This window comes from Stegodyphus dumicola, chromosome 9 (assembly GCF_044657685.1).
Source record: "Stegodyphus dumicola isolate Sdum_Otavi_A_Nest chromosome 9, ASM4465768v1".
Lineage (NCBI taxonomy): Eukaryota > Metazoa > Arthropoda > Arachnida > Araneae > Eresidae > Stegodyphus > Stegodyphus dumicola.
This window is the reverse complement of record NC_140776.1, coordinates 190563284-190583491: the sequence shown is the minus strand read 5'-3', so window position 1 is coordinate 190583491 and position 20208 is coordinate 190563284. Positions and strand designations below refer to the sequence as shown.

General features: G+C 31.7%; 1 long non-coding RNA gene across 3 annotated transcripts in view; it reads left to right on the top strand.

The window, feature by feature from the left end:
• LOC146995597 (uncharacterized) overlaps nucleotides 1–20208 on the top strand; it is a 67814-nt gene that overhangs the window by 9247 nt on the left and 38359 nt on the right. For all 3 annotated transcript variants that reach the window (XR_015043170.1, XR_015043171.1, XR_015043172.1), the window contains exon 3: nucleotides 13481–13527. This is a non-coding gene — a long non-coding RNA (uncharacterized LOC146995597). The remainder of the gene's footprint in view (nucleotides 1–13480; nucleotides 13528–20208) is intronic.

The window sequence follows — 20208 nt, the reverse complement described above, 5'->3', positions numbered from 1 at the left end:
ACCTCGGTGGTTGTCATTACATGACATCCTTACAGCATCGAATACTAGATTCAGCACCCCATAGTGTTGCCATTCCTTTCACGTACCTTTGAACATATATTTCCATAGGATAATGCTCAACCTTGCACCTTTTTACTTATGGTAGTCTTTGTGTTTTTTCAACACTTCTATGGCAGGCATGGTTGCCAAATGTCTCTTTTCAATAGAGTATGTCTGGGCTCTGATGAGCAAGCATCTTGTACCATTGTAGATCAGAGTGATCTAACTTGAATATTGGAGCATGTATGGCAAACAATCTTGCAGGGGGACATTCACCAACGCATCAGTGCCCATCCGGGTAACAGCTTGGGTGCTACTTTGTTAGACGGTTGCACAGATTTTTGGCGATTTACGTTGGCGCATATGTTGGCACGATTTTTACAAACGTCAGCCATCTTGAAAAACGCTGTTTTCAAAGTATTCGAAACTTAAAAAAAAATAAATATCGTTAGAAGTAATAGATTAATTTTTTGTTGAAAATGCCGTTTTTTAAGATGGCAGGCAAGTGTAAATAAATACATTTACTATGAGTATAAAATACTAAAGTAAGGTTATTACTTTCGGTTTTGGTTTGGTTATTACTTTCATATAGCAAAGAAGAGAATAAAAACACTGCTATAAAACATTGTGCCAACATTTAATTAGATTAAATTATTACTGAAATTGAATATCGAATTAAAAACCATCATCCAACATTTAAAAGAATTAGAATATTATTAAATTCAAATACTTTAAAATACCTTATATAAAAAAATATAAAAATATAAATGTATAGAATATAATTAACAGTAAAACATATGTGACAATAATTATCTCAGCAATTTTTAAAAATAGTGTATGAATTTTTTTAACAAAAATTGAAGTATACAATTATAAAATAAAAGAAAAATATGTACTTACATTTTTCTTGAATCATTTAATCTGTTGTTTATTGATAAGTATCACAAAAAAAAAATCGGAATCATAATTTAGATATCAATGAAAAAAATTTGGAAAATGTAATATCAAGGGCAGGAATAAAAAAATTAAAAAAAAAAATATAAATAGATAAAGCAATTTAGAGCCAAATTAATGGATCATGAAGATGAAAAATAACAAAAAAATTTGAAAAAAAAATCCAATAATAGGTATTGTTTTTAAGATTTCGAAGATCCTTTAACCGCCCCTCCCTGAAGTACATGCCAATCTTCCCAGTCTATGTCTCTAATAATTTCAAGAAATTTAACATATGGATGCTCATTCAATGCAGAGCAAATTTTCCTAAACAAATACCAGGCTATGTATCCTTCAAAATCTCCTCGACGATTGTAAACCGGCAAAGAATTTTTGAAGTCACGCCATTGTCTTTCAACTGTGTTAGTATGAGCTCCGGTTTCAGGATCTACGAAATGGAGCGAATGGTTAACTTGCAAGTGATTAAAACCTTCTTCGCTCAAACGGTCATAAGCTTTCCAGCAGTCCGAAATAATCTGGGTTCCCGGTTTGATCCAATCCTTAATTAAAGCGAGAAGAGTATCCGCTGTTCTGTCTGGCACAGCAACTAAAAAACAGCGACCTGATTTGTGCTCTATTCCCCCAAAAACCCACTGCCCTTCAAACACGTGAAGAAGAAAGTCAAACACGTGAAGAAGATATTGCAATTGCTGTAATTGGATGTATTCATAAACATCATATTCCACTCGATAAACTTGTCTCAATTGCAACAGACAGGGCAAAAAGAATGACCGGCGTAAGAAACATATTTGTTATTATTTTGAAAGGAAAAATCAGTAACAAGATCTTACTTACCCTCGTATCATTCATCAAAAAGTGCTTTGTGCGCAGACATTTCCAGAAGAAATTTGCAAAGTTATGGAATTCGTGATTATATTATTATGAACCCCATTATAACTAAAGTTTTTAATCATCACCAATTAAGGAATTTTTAGTTGAAATAGAGAGCAAGTACTCAGATCTTCTGCTGAATAATAAAGTGCATTGGTTATCAAGAGGAAATGTTTTGAAACATTTTGCATCCTTATTAACAGAAATTAAAGCATTTCTCCTTGAAAAGAGTGTTTATAATCTAGAACTAATGAATGATCAGTGGATCCAAAAATTTTATTTTATGGTAGACGTTACATCTCATCTAAATCAGCTTAATGAAAAAAACTACAGAAGAAAGGAAACACAATTTTTCTGATGTTGTAAGAAGCTATTTCATTTACGATGGTAAGTATTTCATTTGAAAGCAAATTATCTCTTTTTGCTCAAGATTTTGAAACAGAAACTTTGATTCACTTTCCAAGCCTGTTGAAACATCCCCAAGAAAATAGATCTAATATTGACATTTGCTATTTCAAATTAACAGTTTTAGATACGAGAGAAGTTTTTCTCAGCAGGTTTCAGGAATTCAGAATTAGCAAAGCAACGTTAGCCTTTGTTTAAAAACCCCTTAATACTAGTGAAACAGAATTGAATTTTTCTGTTTAGTATTCACATTGGCAACTCTGAAATCAATTGCTGGATTAAAAAAAAATATATATATATATATATACGGAACTTGAAATTTGAACATCTCAGACACAGAAACATTGAGAAAAATAATGTGTGCTTAGTTCACAGCACGAGTAACCTGGAGAAGGAAGATATGCTGATTTTTAACATGTGGAATAATATTATTCCCGACACATATAATCAGCTTAAAAAACTAACGTTTGATGTTTTCCTTATTTGAGTCTACATATTCATACGAACAATCATTTTCAAACATGAACTTTTTGTCAAGAGTAAATCGAGAAGTCCTCTTATTCATGAAAACTTGGAATAATGCTTAAAATTAAAAACAACATACAAAATGCAAACTTTTCAAGGAGATGCAAGGCCATTGTTCACATTAGTGTTCTGTTAGTCATTATTGTGATTTAAGTTTTTTGCTATCTTACAATTCTCTTTTATCAATAAATAGTATCATTATTAAGTATAATATCAAATTTTATTCAACATACATATATAGTTTAACTAAGACTTAAAAACTGAAGTATTGAGTTAATTTTAGGGAGTGTTGTGGAGCGAAAAAAGATGTAGTATTGAGAAAGGTACAAGATGATTTAGACATATACAGAGAATGAATGGAAGAAGATACACGAAACAAGAATACAAGTTAAGTATGGATGGGAGAGTTGGAAAAAAGTTGAAACTTAGCGAACGTACCTTAATCAGATCGAAAACGTTCTCACTAAAAGCCAGCATCTAATTAAGTGTATAACAGTATAAATATCTATGTAATTTAAGTTTAAAAAATATGGCTTTGTAAAGAGATTTCAGTGTTGAACTGTTGATAATTGACTCTGTTGACTAATGAGTTTGCCTTCACTGGCCAAAGGAACTGGTGAACTGAGACAACTTTGTGTGCCATCTCAAACCTTTCCTGCAGCATGCACTATGCCCTAAAAGGCTGAATTGCTATTATGCCCAAAAGTGTGTATACATGTTATTATATGTAAAGGTTTGAAACACTTTTTTTATTACTTTTTTTGAAATTATTAACTTTGTGTTTCATGTTCAGTTTCAGCAGTTTTCTTAATGTTGATTAAAGAGTTACTGTTTATTACATTTGCTATTTCGTATTACTGCACTAGAGGTTATGATTCTGTGTACATTAATTAGCAGCATGTTTAAATTCTTGGTTAAAGGTCTTCAAGTTAGTTTAATAATTATTTATTGTGTACCTTTTTCATATTCATCTTAAATTTCAGAAGAAATTTACGTCCCAGTTTAGTGCTTTGAAGCAACATATATGTAAATATTGTATAGCATATTCCGTTATGTACTGACTATTGAAATGCATTTTTATTTCTTTTTTGCAGGACATTTTGCAGTTTGAACTCTATGTACTACTGAGGGGGGAGGGGAATTGATATCTAATCTGAAAATGAAGTATTTTTTCATAGGCAATGATTCAGTTTTTGACAATTGCATTCTAAATTAGAATTTTAAGCACATGTGTGAAAACAGGAAAGTGCTTTCCAGGATTTAATTTTTTAAAAAGTGGAATTTTTATTTTGAGAAATCATCTTAAATTTATTTAATAGAGATCATGGTAAATGATTCCAAAATTTTTTGTGTATATTTTACTTGTTCCCAGAACTTTCTGAGTTGTCCTGCTGCGGATAGTTTCTACATAACCACTAAACTTCTGTGATTCTGATTAATTCAGGCTCCAAAGAATGTGATGTTTGTGTCATTATTTGATTTTTAGGAAAGTGATTATTCTAAACCTCATGTTTATATAAAAATTAACTGTAGTTTGAAAATATGAGTCTTGGATGATAATATCAGTGGCTCTTTTAAATAGAAGCTACAACTTGCTTAAAAATATCTTGTGCAGTTAATGCCACTAAATACCTTTCAACATAAAAAATGTCTTCAGAATTATTTTTATTTCTTGCATTTGCTTCAACCGTGAAAGAAAAGAAAAATCTTATTATTAAATTTTGTTGCTGTTAAACATATCTGTAGTAGAAGATAAGCATGTTTTATTTATATTTTTTATGTATTGTTTTATATATTTAGAAGTATTAAATATGTTTATGATGCACAATTTTGAAATCTACAAAATAAATTTTGTTGTATATAAAATTAAGTAAAATAACAGACAATAACATTGCAAAATTAAAAATTTACTCTAACAAACACTTAAAAAAAGTGAAAATAAAATGCATTAAAAATTTGAGTAATATTCTTAAAAGTATCTCTTCATATGGTATTAATAAATACAGTACAAAGTCTGAAATCCGGACTGGTCGGGACTTCAGCGATTCCAGATTTGGGATTTTTCTGGATAATAGATCATCAATTTAAATCTGGTAAGATGGCATGCAGAAATTATACAATTAAAATTCAATACAATTCTGTATCAATGATGGAGTGTGAATCCATTGGAAGGAAATGGGCCTGTTCAGGAACGTGCACGAACTCAGTTAATACACAATTTAATATGTTCCTTATAATGTAGATTTTTTGTGGCAACAGTGATGTTTTGTTATATACAGTCAAAAGCCGTTAATACAGACTCGTCGGGACTTCGGCGATTCCGGATTATAGATCATCAGTTTAAATCTGGTAGGATTGCATGCAGAAATTATAAAATTAAAAATATGAAACCGTAATTTATGAAATAAAGAAGAATTATGATCTAAAGGGTATTAAAATTTACAAAAGAAAGCTTAATATTCATTTGTTTACTTTATGAAACATTTCTTTCAATGCAAGTTGTTTAAGATGCTTCCACAAAAAATTCAAAAAGTTCCTTTTTATTTTTTCTTGTCTCATATATAGTGGACTTTCCAATGCCATATTCCTCGCATAATTTTGAGACGGATATGCCTTTATCCATATTTTGCAGAAATTCCACTTTTTGTTTAATGGACATGAAAACTTAGTTTCGCTATGGATATCCTTTGGCAACTCCAGAATTGGAAACACTTTTCGACTTAATTGAAAGTTCAAGCTTAGTTTTTATAAAATTGCCGTAATAAAAAGAGTCTGCAAAAAATAATAAGCTGGATCAAATTAGAAGAGCAGAGCGCAGTGCAGTCTGCTGCATTAATTGAAATGCCTTAGAATCAGTAAAGATAATTTTAGCCTAACTTAATAGCATCGATTATACATTATTGGCTGTGTATCACAAGCTTGACGACGAAAGCCAAGCTGTTTCGCTAAATTTTGTCTTGCTCCTATAGAGTACTGAATTAAGCCTGAACTGTATTAGTTTAGTTATTTACTATTCTAATAATTTTGTGCATCTCCAAGTCAGATAATGGTGATTCAGTGGGTTTACTAATTTTAACACTTTTTCATTTTTAACAATATTTTAATTACTATATACAGAGCGTATTCTTAGGCCGCCGCCTTCAACATGAACAAACTTTATTCTCTTACAACTAAGCGAGCAACAGCGCCCTCTAGCCTTTTTCTTCAAATTACACAACACTCCCCACCTGAACTCGGTGGAGAGTTCATCTTTCAATAATAAATCCTAGAATATTCAATTAATATTTCGACAATAAATCCTGGAGAAATGGTTAAATATAACAAACATGCATACATAATTATAAGCACATAAAATTTTACAAAACATTAAATGATACCTATCAGCAAGGTCAGGATAATCAAACCTAAAAATACAAAATACAAACATTAGTTAAGTTCCATATTATATAACAATTGTATAGGCTTTTTTTAAGGTACCAGTAGGTGTTTTAATTATGCAAGATCTTATTTTACCATCTCTGCCTGGCATTAATTCCAAAATTTTACCTATTGTCCAAAGATTTCTGGGATGTTTGTCGTCATGAATCAAGACAATATCGTTGATTTTAAAGTGAGATGCGTTAGAGTGTGGAGGACAAATATTGGCAAATCTCAGATTAAAAAGATACTCTGATCTCCAATGCTTCCAAAAATGATTTAAAATATCTTGATGGTATTTATATCGTTTAATAATTGAATTTCTTGACCCAATCAAATTATTTGATGTTATTTTATTAGCAGGCAGAGATAGCAATCGTCTACCAACCAGAAAATGAGAGGGTGTTAGTGGAGAAGGTTCATTGGGATCGGTAAACACGTAGGTAATTGGTCTACAATTAATCATTGCCTCGATTTCAATGAGCACTGTTTCAAGCTCTTTCACAGTAAGGGATGATCGACCAATAATTTTTCGCAAGCTGGATTTTATGGTTCGTACCATACGCTCCCAAAACCCTCCCCACCATGGACCCCTCTCAATAATAAATTTCCAATTTATGCCTCTAGCAGAAAATAATTCTTTCACAGATGAGTCACACAAAGTTTTAAAAATATGTTTTAGTTCTCTATCAGCTCTTTTAAAAGTCTTGGCATTATCGGAGTACACGATGGTACACAGTCCTCAGCGAGCTAAAAATCTTTGGAAAGCTAGCGAAAAACTTTCAGTGCTGAGATCAGTTACTATCTCTATATGTAAGGCACGAGTGACCTCACACGTTAACAACAGCATGTAAACTTTACCTTGCCTGTCTTTCGTAAAAAATGGACCGGCGAAGTCCAACCCGGTCACAGCAAATGGAGGCGACTCTTGGATTCTGTCTGGAGGAAGTGGAGCGATATCCTGTACCCCAGGACGAGCACTATATCGTTTGCATATCACACATTTGCTGATGATAGTCTTAACACGCTGTCTTCCCTTAATGATCCAATATTTGTCTCTGATCTGAGTTAGTGTCGAATTAACTCCAGCATGGAATACCCTTTCATGCGAGTCCGTGATGATCAACTCGGTAAACTTGCATTTTGAGGGTAATAGAATAGGATGTTTTAAATTCTCTTGACAGTCTGCAAATTGAATGCGACCTTTCAACCGAAGAATTCCCTCCTCATCAAGCCTTGGATTAAGGGAGTAGATGGAAGAATCGAGAATTGATTTTTTATCTGATAACTTAATTATTTCCGCTTGATACGATTCTCGTTGCGTAATTTTTACCCAATAATGTTCAGCTGCTTTAATCTCAAAAGCACTTAAAGGTCCATTCTCTGTAGACCTTTTCCGAAGTCTCCCAATAAATCTAAATACATAGGCAGTAATTCGAAGTAATTTTCCTAAAGAACTGAATTTTTCTATATGCAAAATTGGGGATTCATTGTTAATTACAGGTGCAGTCAAAATAATACTTTTTCTTAACTCCAACGATTCTGAATTTGGTTTTAATTTCTTTTGTTTTGGAAAGTTTTCAGTAGGAAAACGTAACCAGTGTGGCCCATGCCACCACAGATCATTCTTAATTAGTGACTGAGCACTAATTCCTCGAGTTAGTAAATCGGAAGGATTTTGTTTTCCTTCGCAGTGGTTCCACAATTTGTTGTTGCATATACTCTGTATTTCTGTAACACGATTGGCGATAAATGGTTTCCAGTTATTTGGCGAACCTTTAATCCAAGTAATGGCGATTTCGGAATCACTCCAAAAATAAACATCCTCAATTAAATCACCAAACAATTTTTTCAAATATTTATACATTCGAGCAGCCACGAGTGCTCCCATTAACTCTAAACGAGGAAGCGTGATTGCTCTTAAAGGTGCAACTCTGCATTTCGACATGATAAAGGAAGTTTTAATTTTAGAATCACTCGTACAATATCTGAAATATGCGATGGCCCCATATGCTTTAGGACTAGCGTCCGAAAATAGGTGAAGGCTTATATTCATTGGATCGTCATCAAAGAAATTTCGCTGAATCGATATTTCAGTTAAATCATTAAGTTCCTCCCGCCAAATGTTGAATTTGTCCTTAATCTCTGCAGGAAGAACCTCATCCCAGTCAGAACCGGAACACCAGATTTCTTGCATAATAATTTTTGCCCGAATAACAAAGGGTGCAATAAATCCAAATGGATCGTATATTTGGGCGATACTTTGCAAAAGTTTCCTTTTTGTAGCAAAATCGTTTCCAGTAGAAAAGTCAATTAAATTTTTTAAATTTAACTTTATATTGTCTTCAATGGAATTCCAAATCATGCCTAAGAAATTCGATTCACTAGTTAATTTGTTATCTGATTCCTTAATCCCATTTAAGACCCATAAATCGTTTAATGCTTTAGAATTAGTTCTTAATTTTCTGAAATTCATCCCAGCATCCTTAAATATATTAACCGCATCTACAGATAACCGATATGCATCTTCAACCGTTCCTGCTCCAAAATATAGGTCATCGACATAGACAGAAGAATTTAACATTTGGAAACTGTCTGGCATTTTATCTTTATATTTTCGAATGTGATATTTTATAGTGGCGGCCAAAATGAAAGGAGATATAGTCAAACCGAAAGCTACGCGACACATTTGCATAATCTTAAAGGAGTCATTATTTTCATTAAACCAAAGAAATTTTAGAAATTTTCTATCACCTTCAGCAATTCCTATCATCAAAAAGGCTTTTTCAACGTCTCCACAAAACGCTATCTTAAACTTACGAAAATTTAACATAATGTCTAGTATATTTGGATTTAGATTAGGTCCCGATTCAAGGCAGTCATTTAACGAATTCGTGTCCTCTGTCCTTGAGCTAGCATCGTACACAATTCTTACCTTAGTAGTTTCACTAGGTCGTATCACTGCTCGGTGAGGCATAAAATATCCCAAATTTGTATCATTATTTGGACATTCCTCCACAATTCCTTCTAATATCTGGTTCTCAATTATATTTTTATATTCCCGAAAAATCTCCGGAGTTTTACTTAGTTTATTGTGAAAGTTTGCGAATCGTTTCTTAGCTACCTCAAAATTATTTCCTAGATTATTCGGACTGTATTTCCAGATTAAATTTGCCTCATATCTTCCGTTTTTAAACTGCAAATTTCTTTCAAACTGGTCTATTTCGCAGTCAATATCGGAATAATCATCAGAATCATTAATTCCCATATGTTCTAATTCCCAAAAACCTTTTAAATCTTTCAACACAACAGTGTTTGTCATTACCGCTAAATTTTCAGAACAATTTTTGTTTGTTTTATTTTTCTGGATTCCTGCGGCAACCCAACCAAACACAGAACTGACTGCGTACAGCCCTTCAGATATTTTAATTCTTTCAGAATAAACTACATTCCAGAATTCATCCCCCCCCAATTAATATCTCAACATCTATGTTATTTTTTCTTGCACAATCGGCGATCTGCAACCCCATATGCTCCATGAAGTCTGCAATTTGTTTACTAGGCACACTGATGGACGCCGAGGAAATAACATCCGAGATCAAACATTCAATTTTTATTTTATTATTTTGTTTCCAATTCTGAATTTCGATTTCAACGACCGGATAGGAATGATTCATTGCCTTCGTCGCACCAAATGAATAAACAGAAAGTCTTTCATAACGGATTAGAGTAAGTTTTAAATGGTCGGCCAATTTTTTCGTTATAAAGGATCTGTGACTGCCTTGATCAAGAATTAATCTAGTTAATTTTGATTTATACTTAGAACAAGCATAAACTGTACAAGTTTGTAATAATATTTCCCTAGAATTACAGTCATTATTATTATCACCTTGAGGAACAGAAGCAATCAATTTTAAGTTTTGAACTTTATTTCTTTCCTCAGAATTCAAAGTCAGAGATTCAGTTTCATTTTTGGAATAACCTTGTTCCAACTTTTTGTTTACAAGGGATTTATTAGTACAAATCGATTCATTGTGATACATACCGTCACATTTATTACATTTAGTTTTATTTCTGCACCTTTCTGATGTATGGAATTTTTTAAAACAAGAAAAGCAGCGGTTTTCGAATCTTAGTTTCTTTAATTTATCAGAAACACTCACTTCGCATTTAAATGACTCGTGCAAATTATCACAAAAGATGCATTTTCGGTTAACTGCAGTATGAAATGCAGCCGTGGGTGTATTTTTTATATATTTTCTAGTTTCATATTTTGATTGATAGACTCGCGGAGGCACAGGATTTTTCCTTTCGCTTAATACTAGATTTGAAACTTCCCTGCATTCTATTTCCGTTTTAATAAATTGTGTTAATTCCGAAACTTCAACTTTATCTTTCGATCCTCTTTGCCGATTAAATTCCAAAACTAAATCGTCCGGAATTAATTTTAATAATATTGGAATTAATAAATGTCCATATGAGCCAGAAGTTACTTCTAAAGTTTCCAAATTACGAATCGAAACTTCTAATTCGTCATATAATTTACATAAAGCCTTTACGTTAGCAGAATTTTTAACAGCTTCTAAATTGAGAATTTTATTCATGAATGAATTAATGATCAGGTCTTTTCGACCATATCTGTCCTTTAGTAATGCTACACAACTATCATAATTACTTTCTGTTAACTCAAAGCCTGACACAACATTCGAAGCTTGTCCCGTTAAGAATGTTTTTAAGTATACAAATTTTTGTATTTTTGAAAGCGTTTCGTTTTTATGTATCGAATTTTCGAAACTATTCCAAAATTCATTCCATTGTTTGGGGTCTCCCCAAAATTTATCAATCATTAATTTTGGTAATTTCAGCGTACTACTCCCACTAGAACTGGAACTTACATGCAAAATTCCATTACCACTAGACTGGTTTAAATCAGAACTTTGGGGATTCCTCGCTGGCGGTACTGCGGTAACCGCACCTAGAAACTGCTTAATTTGACTACAAGCAATTATACATTTGCCATTGTATTCTTCGCTTATACTACAATCTTCTTCAATTAAGTTAACATCAATTAACTCTTGTATTTCATCATCAAGCGTTCTCAAATTATTTTTCTTTTCGGTTAATAATTCAAACAATTCTCGTAATTCTTTAATCAAATTTTCATCCCCTTCAATTTTTAATTTATCTTCAATCACTTTAATTAACCTACTAACAGACGATCTCAATGTGGAATGTTTACGTTTCAATCTATCTAACTTCTCTTCCATTTTATTTAATTTAAATACACCCACGACAGCAATAATAAATACTTACTAATGTACTACAAATAATCACTAAATAATTAATTTAAGATTTCCCTACCTTTATTTGGAATTCCATTGTCCCTTGAATATGAAATATCCATTGAAATCGAAACACTTGGATCGAACACCTAAAATCTTCACAAAGCCTTAATTCCTTACGCCGATGCACCATCTAATAATTTTGTGCATCTCCAAGTCAGATAATGGTGGTTCAGTGGGTTTACTAATTTTAACACTTTTTCATTTTTAACAATATTTTAATTACTATATACAGAGCGTATTCTTAGGCCGCCGCCTTCAACATGAACAAACTTTATTCTCTTACAACTAAGCGAGCAACAGCGCCCTCTAGCCTTTTTCTTCAAATTACACAACAACTATACCTATGTTTATTTCTTGCACATGCTTCAAAATAATCTGAGTCCTGAATAAATAAACTTCCACATATACTTAAGGCTTTATCTAGGGCCGGCACTCGATACCGCCGTTACGTGATTGTTTTTCCATAACAAGGTATTTTATTTAGTGCCTTAAGGGAAATTAAGAATTGGAATTTTCAAGTGAAAATCTCCATATTTTATTATGGAAGAAAAAATCAAATTCGCATGCGTAAAGCATTAAAAAAAAAAAAAAATGTTTGTGGCTTTGGGGTCCAGATTTTAGATCATTCCGGATAATGGACGTCTGGATTTCGGACTTTGTACTGTATTTATTGTTCAACATAAGTAAAATTGAAAGGATTTCATCTGATTAATTTTCTGTAAAATTGTTTTTGGAAATGCTAAGTTAAAAATAGATGTGGAAACTCATTGAAGATCGTAACAAAATTTGGAAACCATAGTTACGGGTAATGTCTCCCTCCCCCCGCCAAAAAAGGATGTAAAATTTCAAAGTGCGGCCATTATATAAATTCATATGTGTCTTCAGAAATGTTTAATAAAAAACTAATATTTTTGAAGATATACCTAGAAATACTTCTACTTTTAAAGATGATCGTAAAAATTTTATAGGTTATAATTCAGATTTTTTTTCAAAAAATTTATAAAAATTGTTAAGAAATACAAATTTAAAAAATAAATCAGAAAAAGTGTGCAAATTTTATTTGGATTGAAACTAAATTTTGGATTGTGAAAGAAAGAATCAAGTAAATTTAATTTTAGAAAAATCAAGTAAATTTTATAAATATCTACCAAATTCAATTAACAGTGAGTAGCTAACATTTTAAGAGTTGATTTTTTAAAAAACTATGCATGATATTTTTACAAAATTTGGCATTTTGGCATAATTTGAGGTGTAGAATCGAAATATAGAAAAAAAATTGTATGTTTTTTCAGAAAAGTCTGATTTTGTGTTGAAGTTATACCTTTGTTAGAACAACTGTTAAGTCTTGTTTTTTAAATGTAAGAAAACTCAATCTGAATTTTGTCAATTGGCCCAGTAGATAAGGAGATATAGCTACCCCATTTTTCCCCTTTTGTGTGGTTTAAAATTTTAGTAGTTTAAAATAGTCCTTTAGATCTGAATATCTGGATGTTGCGAAAAGCGCAATATTGTGAATCCTTGTGTCCACTTCCTTGCATGAATGTTACTGATGTAACATTATTCTCTACACTTATCTACTCCTAACTGATTCATGATTACCAACTATATATATGTATGAAGGTAACCACCAAAATTTTAATCATGTTATTAAAATGATAGTTTAAATGTGCTAAATAAACCTTTTAATAAATTTCGGATTCTTGTTGAAGGAACATTCTTTAAAATAGTTAAATTATTTCTTAATTATTTTGTTTTTCATATAAAACTCTTTGAATATTCACATTTTTTATGACTTACAGCAATTTTTCACTTTCTTTCTAAGTAGCTAAGAATATTTAACGATTCCATGTTTAAATAACACCCATTCTTGTGGCATGTTTATGATTAATTCTTGCTATTAATTATAATTCCTTTTTTTCCTACAGTTACGAATGGCTTGAACTGAAAATGTAACTATCAAAGGAGCAGATTGGTAAGCATTTTAACTCTATATGCTTCCATTTTAATCATTTAACTTCACATCAAACTTTTTTTTCCTCCTTACTTATAATGAAACATTTCTGTATTATGATATCCTGTGCTTATCTTATTCCATTATGCTAATTATCATCAAATTGTATTAATTAAAACAACTATTAGATTCATATCATACCTGAATATTTTGCTAAATACTTGCATCTGTGTAGTGTGTTTCTTAAGGTAATACTGATTTATAATTTCTTCCTCGGAGAAAAGAAATTAGTAAGACATGCTTTCTCAAAAACTGTTTTTTAAGGCATTTATCCCCTTTTTATTCAAAGTAATTAATGGCTTTTTGTTTTCTAAATGTCATTAAATGTTTGATTTGTAGTCGGTTTCATGCTTTTGAGTTCCATTGGCTGTAAAACATGCATTAATTTTATTAAAACATTTTTCTGATTTTGGTATAATGAAAAAATTATGTAAAGCCATGTAAAATCCATGTAGTATTACATGCTCGAAGCTTAGCATTTTTTACCCGATTATTATCTTTTCAACATGATTTTCAGAACTCTTAATTTTAAGCTGTTTGAATTGCTTGTAGAGTTGTTTAGTACTTTAATTTTCCTGTTGGCCATTTTTCGTAAACAGAAACTCGCCAAACGCATAAAATTTTTTACTTTGATTTCATGTAACCATGAGTAATCCTTGATGAGCCTAGTTTTGTTATTGAATATAATAAATTAACAACTGTTCCTCTTTCTATCTTTCATTCTGTATTTTTAATGTATTTTTAGCTGGTTGTCCATACCTTTGGATATTGGACGTCCAGATTTCAAACGATGTATTGTAATACAAAAACATTTCAAATGATGCTAATATTTGGCACTTTTAAATTTTTAAATCCAGTTTAGTATGTAAGTCCCTCTGTCCCTGTAGTTAAATTTAGGAAAATTTTTATACTCACAAAAAATAAATTGCTGCAAAAATTGAGCAATTTATTTCATTTTAAAATTGGAGATTTTTGGCATCATTTTTGGCTTGCCTTGGAGTATAAATTTAATTAAAATGATTCAACATGGATTTTTCCCTTCAGTTGTAGTTCTATGAAGTCTTTTTGAGAATACTATATAATAAAAATTTTTCTAACTGAGTGAAGGAATGAAAAATTCAGTGGAAAGTACAAAATCTGGATGTCCGATACCCGGAGTGATCTAAAATCCAAATATTTCGATCACCAGCAACCTTCCCCTCTCTTCACTTTGTCATTTTTTATGCTTACAAATTTTATATTTTTTCATAATAATGCAGCAAAATTGACGAAGGTATTTCATTTTAAAATTTGAGATTTTTGGCAAAAAATCTCAAATTTTAAAATGAAATATTTTGAAATATTTAAAATGAAATATTCATGATTTTTGGCCTTAAAGTATAAATTTAATTAAAATGATTCAACATGGATTTTTCCCTTCAATTGTAATTCTGTGAGGTCTTTTTGAGAATACTATATAATAGGAAATTTTCTTACTGAGTGTAGGAATGAAAAATTCAGTAAAAAGTACAAAATCTTGATATCCGATACCCGGAATGATCTAAAATCCAAATATTTCGATCACCAGCAACCTTCCCCTCTCTTCACTTTGTCATTTTTTTATGCTTACAAATTTTATATTTTTCCATAATAAAATATGTGGAGAATCCCAATTTGTAATATCATTTTGGCACTGATGCCAACCTGGCGAATAATTATTTTTTGCTTCCATCACTGAATGAAAGTATCAACACACTGCAACTTGAGAAGTGAGGCAGTGAAGTCTAAACAATTTTTTTTTTTAATATATTAGAAACTGAATACCAAAGAACATGGGTAACCTTTTTATATTCACTCCGCTGTGAAGTACTGAGTCCATTGATGAGAAATTTAACAGAAATTTCTTTCCATATGCAATGATATTTATATGCTGAAAGATTTCATTTACTGCTACTTGAATTGAGAATTATTCACTGGTTATTCAGGTAAGACCAGGAACAATGCGAGCTGGTGTAGTCGCTCTGGGCAGCAGAATATAGGAGAGGCAAAATTTTTAGAGTTTAGAGAAGCACAAAGCAACAAAATTAAGGAATGGCAAAAATTTTACGGGGGGGGGGGCAAAATTTTCAGAATTTAGACAGAAGCTTGGCAGTGGAATTTCAGACCCACAGAGACTGCATTGAGCCACAAAATGTCTAGCACTGGCCCTGGATAAGCCTCAGCAGAGTTCGTACGGTCCTTAAAGAGTCCTTAGATTTTTTTGGAATCTATTTCTGGTCCTTAAAAGTTATTGATTTCGACCAAATTCGGTAGGAAGTCCTTAATTTGAATTCCTCGCATTCATATTCATATTCATATTCATATGCCAAGCCCTTATGAATTCGCATTCATAAGGGCTTGGCAGTCGGTAATAATTGTAAATTTTATGCTAATTAAGAACTGTTTTAACCTATCTAACATCCATACGATTGCTATTAACTCCAATTTGCTGGAATGGTACTTCTTCTCTGCTTTTGTTGTTTTCTTGCTAATGCAACAAAACAAGATTGCCATTTTCCATCTTCACCATGTTGCATACTTCGGCACAAATCGTCTGAAAAATCCAGTTAGACCCGAGAACCTTCGCACTTCGTGTATATTCTTTGGTTCTGGAAATTATGTTATGGCTTTTGTTTTTCAACAGTCTGGTCTTACACCACCTTCGTTTTGTAATAAAACCCAAAAAATCAACTACTCACAAATTCGCATGTTAATAATTTCAAGATTAAATTTGCCCATCTTAGGCATTCTAGTACCTCTTGTAATTTGAAAATCATCTCTTCCCAAGATTTTGCAGGAATAAGTATATCATCTACATAACGTAACACCTTAGTATTCAACAAGGGGCCTAGGACATGCGACTTTTGATGCTGAAACTGAGCAGGAGCATTTGCAAACCCAAATGTCATTCTTTTGGACTGTCCTGTTTCATCAGGAGTACTGAGCGTTGTCTTCAATGTCTTCTTCTAAACAGTATTTGCAAATAGCCATGGATTAAATCCACAGTAGTGTAAATTTTACATCCTCCTAAACACTCTAAACTATCAAATATTCGAGGGAAAGGGAACTTATCTTTTATTGTCTAATTGTAAAGTCTGCAGTAATCAATCACCACTCAATGTTGTCCGGTTGTTTCTTTACTAGTAACGCTGGATAAGCATAAGGGGATCTAGTTTCGGAAACTATCCCATTATCTTTCCATTTAGCAATTTCTTTTATCACATTATGTTCAGCTGTATTTGCTTTGTAGGAGCGAGAAGCTACAGGCTTCCTTCCGTCCGTTTCCTTGATGTCCATTTTTATTACATCCATGCATCCTAATTCATTTAAATTAAGAGCAAAGCAATCTCTAAATTCATTTAATAACTTCAAGATATCAGTTCTTTCATCAGCAAATTTTATATCAGCTATCTTAATTGGTTGAATATTTTGAGAAATAGAATATACATGGTTTTGTTCATCATCTTTGTTTATACTAGGCATATCTATTTCCTTTAATTCCCAATCTTCTGTTATATCTATTACCCTGGTTTCCTTTTAATCTGCAATTGTGTCCTGTGTTCATAACTGGGAATATTTACCCTACCAATTAGTAACTTCCTTTACTGAATCCGGACTTCCATGTGTGTTTTGAAATAATATCAGTTCATGATTTATATATGGGGTTACAGCATGCACAAAGTTTATCCTGTTACTTCCATTGGTTTCTTAGCATATAACATTCATAGCATTGGTTTCTTAATGTGTTCACACTCCATTTCGTTTTTCAGTTGCACAAATGGAATTTTATTAGGGTATCGTATGTTAGACATATCACTTTATTGTGACATAAGCCAACCCTTATGTTAAAATAATGACATAAATGTTGGCTGCATGGCATGTATCGGGAGAGATATTTATAAATTAAAATATCTCTTCTGATACATGTCATGCAGCTGTGTCTGATCATTTAGGATAAACAAATTTGGGGTTGTTTTGATTTTTGTTGATAAACCTGAGCTTTAACACGAGGTCACTGCAGATGTGGGATATACATTCTCGATTCCAAATATTTTTTTTTGTCCCTTTCCGTTTGTATCGGCAATCGTAATTTCGAAGACGGAAGTCTTCATTAGAATAGTACTGCATCCCGTATCTATAAAACATTCAATAGACTACTTTGATCTTTTCTTTTATCATTCATAAATTCTTTGCGACTCTTTGTGTGGCCCTCAGGGTTTCTACAATCCTTAAGAGTCCTTAGATTTTTGGAATCAATTTTTGGTTCTTAAAAGTCCTTAATTATGGCCAAAATTAGCAGAAGGTCATTAATTTTAATCATCTGAAATTTCTCTCTGTTTTTACGACTGCCATTTTGAAATTAGCATTTTGGAGGAATGTTTTTGGCGATTCACTGCTGTATATATGGTTATCTTTTGAATGCGTTCATGAGTTACAATTTGTTTCTATTTCTAATATAAATGATGGGATACTCGAGTTTTTAAGCAAGAAGTGAAATATAAGCATTTCGAAATTCATTTTTTCTAATAAAGAGCTCTTAAACAACTTTTCACTTTTGGAAATGTGAATTCTTTTATAAAACGGTTCTAAATTTGGCGACTTTTCAACATTTTGGCGATTTTAAGCTTAGTTTCTATAGAAACTTTTTAATTCCGAGATTTGAGGCTTTTTCGACGTTTTTTTTAAAGCATTGATAAATTTCAATAAAATGATGGTAATATATTGAAATATTTAAAAAATAACATTAAAATAAAACATTTTTATTTTTTAGTGTCATATTATAAAGTTTCATTTTGGCAACTTATTATACAATATTTTGAATCTGAAAAATAAACAAGGTATAATGCTATAAAGCACAATTTACGAAACAGCTCTTAGCAAAAGCAAAATTAGTTATGTAATTAATTAAAAATGTCTTGTTTTTAATTTTTTCTTAGTAAGAGTTTTTCCCATGTAATTGTCTCAGAATATTCAAAATTCTCAGAATGTGCATCAGTTTTCTCTATAAAATTAATTTTATACTTCTTCCCTCCTCCTTTTCCCCCCCCCCAAAAAAAAAATTATTTCTGATTTTTTGCTGTTACAGAAATGGTAGGGATAATTTTTTTTAGCGTTTTAGACATTGCAGTTTAGAAGGATTTGAAGGCAAGATTTATAGACCCACGATTCTAGAAGATTTAAAAAATGTCTCCATGGTATCAACACGTAATGGATGTATTTTACAGAAAGTTTGCAATGAGTTTCTTACTTTTTAGAGAACATCTGGAAGAACAACAACAACAAAAAAATATATAATATCTGAATGTTTTACTTCTGATATTAGAATCTTAACATGTTTATCTTCTCCTTATTTTCTCTACTTTTCACTAGACACAAGCATGTAAAATATCAAAAATGCTTCTAATCTTTTCACATGGGCAGGCATTATAGAAAGGGATTTTTTTATTCATAAAGAAATTGAAAACTTGCAATTTAAAAGATTAATCTAATATGTCTTAATATACCATACACATAGGCAATAAAATTGCAACCATTTGCTCTCGTAATTTTGTGTTTGTTATGTTTCCTTTTTTAACCTTTTTTGTTACTCGGGTCTCGGGCTTTGGTTTCTCGGTTGTTTAAATATTAAGTCTTTTCAGGTAAATTTTGAATTGTGGTTTTCCTTGTGTAAATTTTGAGCATGGCCGGCTCGGTGGCTTCTCGTTTTTGTGTTGGACGGGCCTGTCCCGTTTTGGCCATGTGGCCGATTTAAATCGGCTAGGGGGGCCGGGGCTGCGCCCATGCAAAATACAAAATACACATAGGCATTTTCCCACTTGATGCAATCTCTTTGGATATATATTCTGTTGCCTAGTGCCTTTCTAAATGCTTCCAATGCCAGCTCTAAATTCTAAAAGTTTTGCCATTTCTAGATTTTGTTGTTTGGTGTGTCATTTAATTCTAAAAATTCTGCTACATCAGCTCTGTAACTGGCCTTTACCATATATATTTCACATTTCTTCTGAGTATTCACGTTACTAAAGAAATAAAATTAGCCACTTTTTCTGTACATTCTAAATGCATTTAGTGTTTTTTAGAATAACAGAAATCCTTAATTAAATCCAAAAATTATAAAATGAAAAGGAAACGTGTTGAAGAAAGAAATTGAATACATAAAGAAAATTATTCTTCAAAGATACGTGCAGTTATTATTATGTAAATTACCCAATTATTTATGATTTCAGCCTTTACTATAATTTTCCATTTCTATTTCATTATATGGTAGAGTTACTGAGCCAGATTAAATTAAATTGTATAATCTTTGACCACTAATCCACATTTTTAGTTTGAATTTGACTGTTCTTGTTTAATTACGTCATTGTGATTGACTTTGTTAGCATCAGAACATGCCTTTATGTTTGTTCGAAGTTCTTTTTAAATAAGAGGCTTATTTAAACCTTTGTCTGATATTGTAGTTACTTTCAGACATAGTGATAATTTGCTTCACATCTATCGGGGTTTGGGACTATTTAACTTTTACCAAATCAAGTAAACTCTCATAGGTACATGATGGAGTGGTTGACAAGTTAGGAGATAAAGCACGCAGAAACTAGTGAGAGCATTGGTTTGCATATTGAGGCAAAT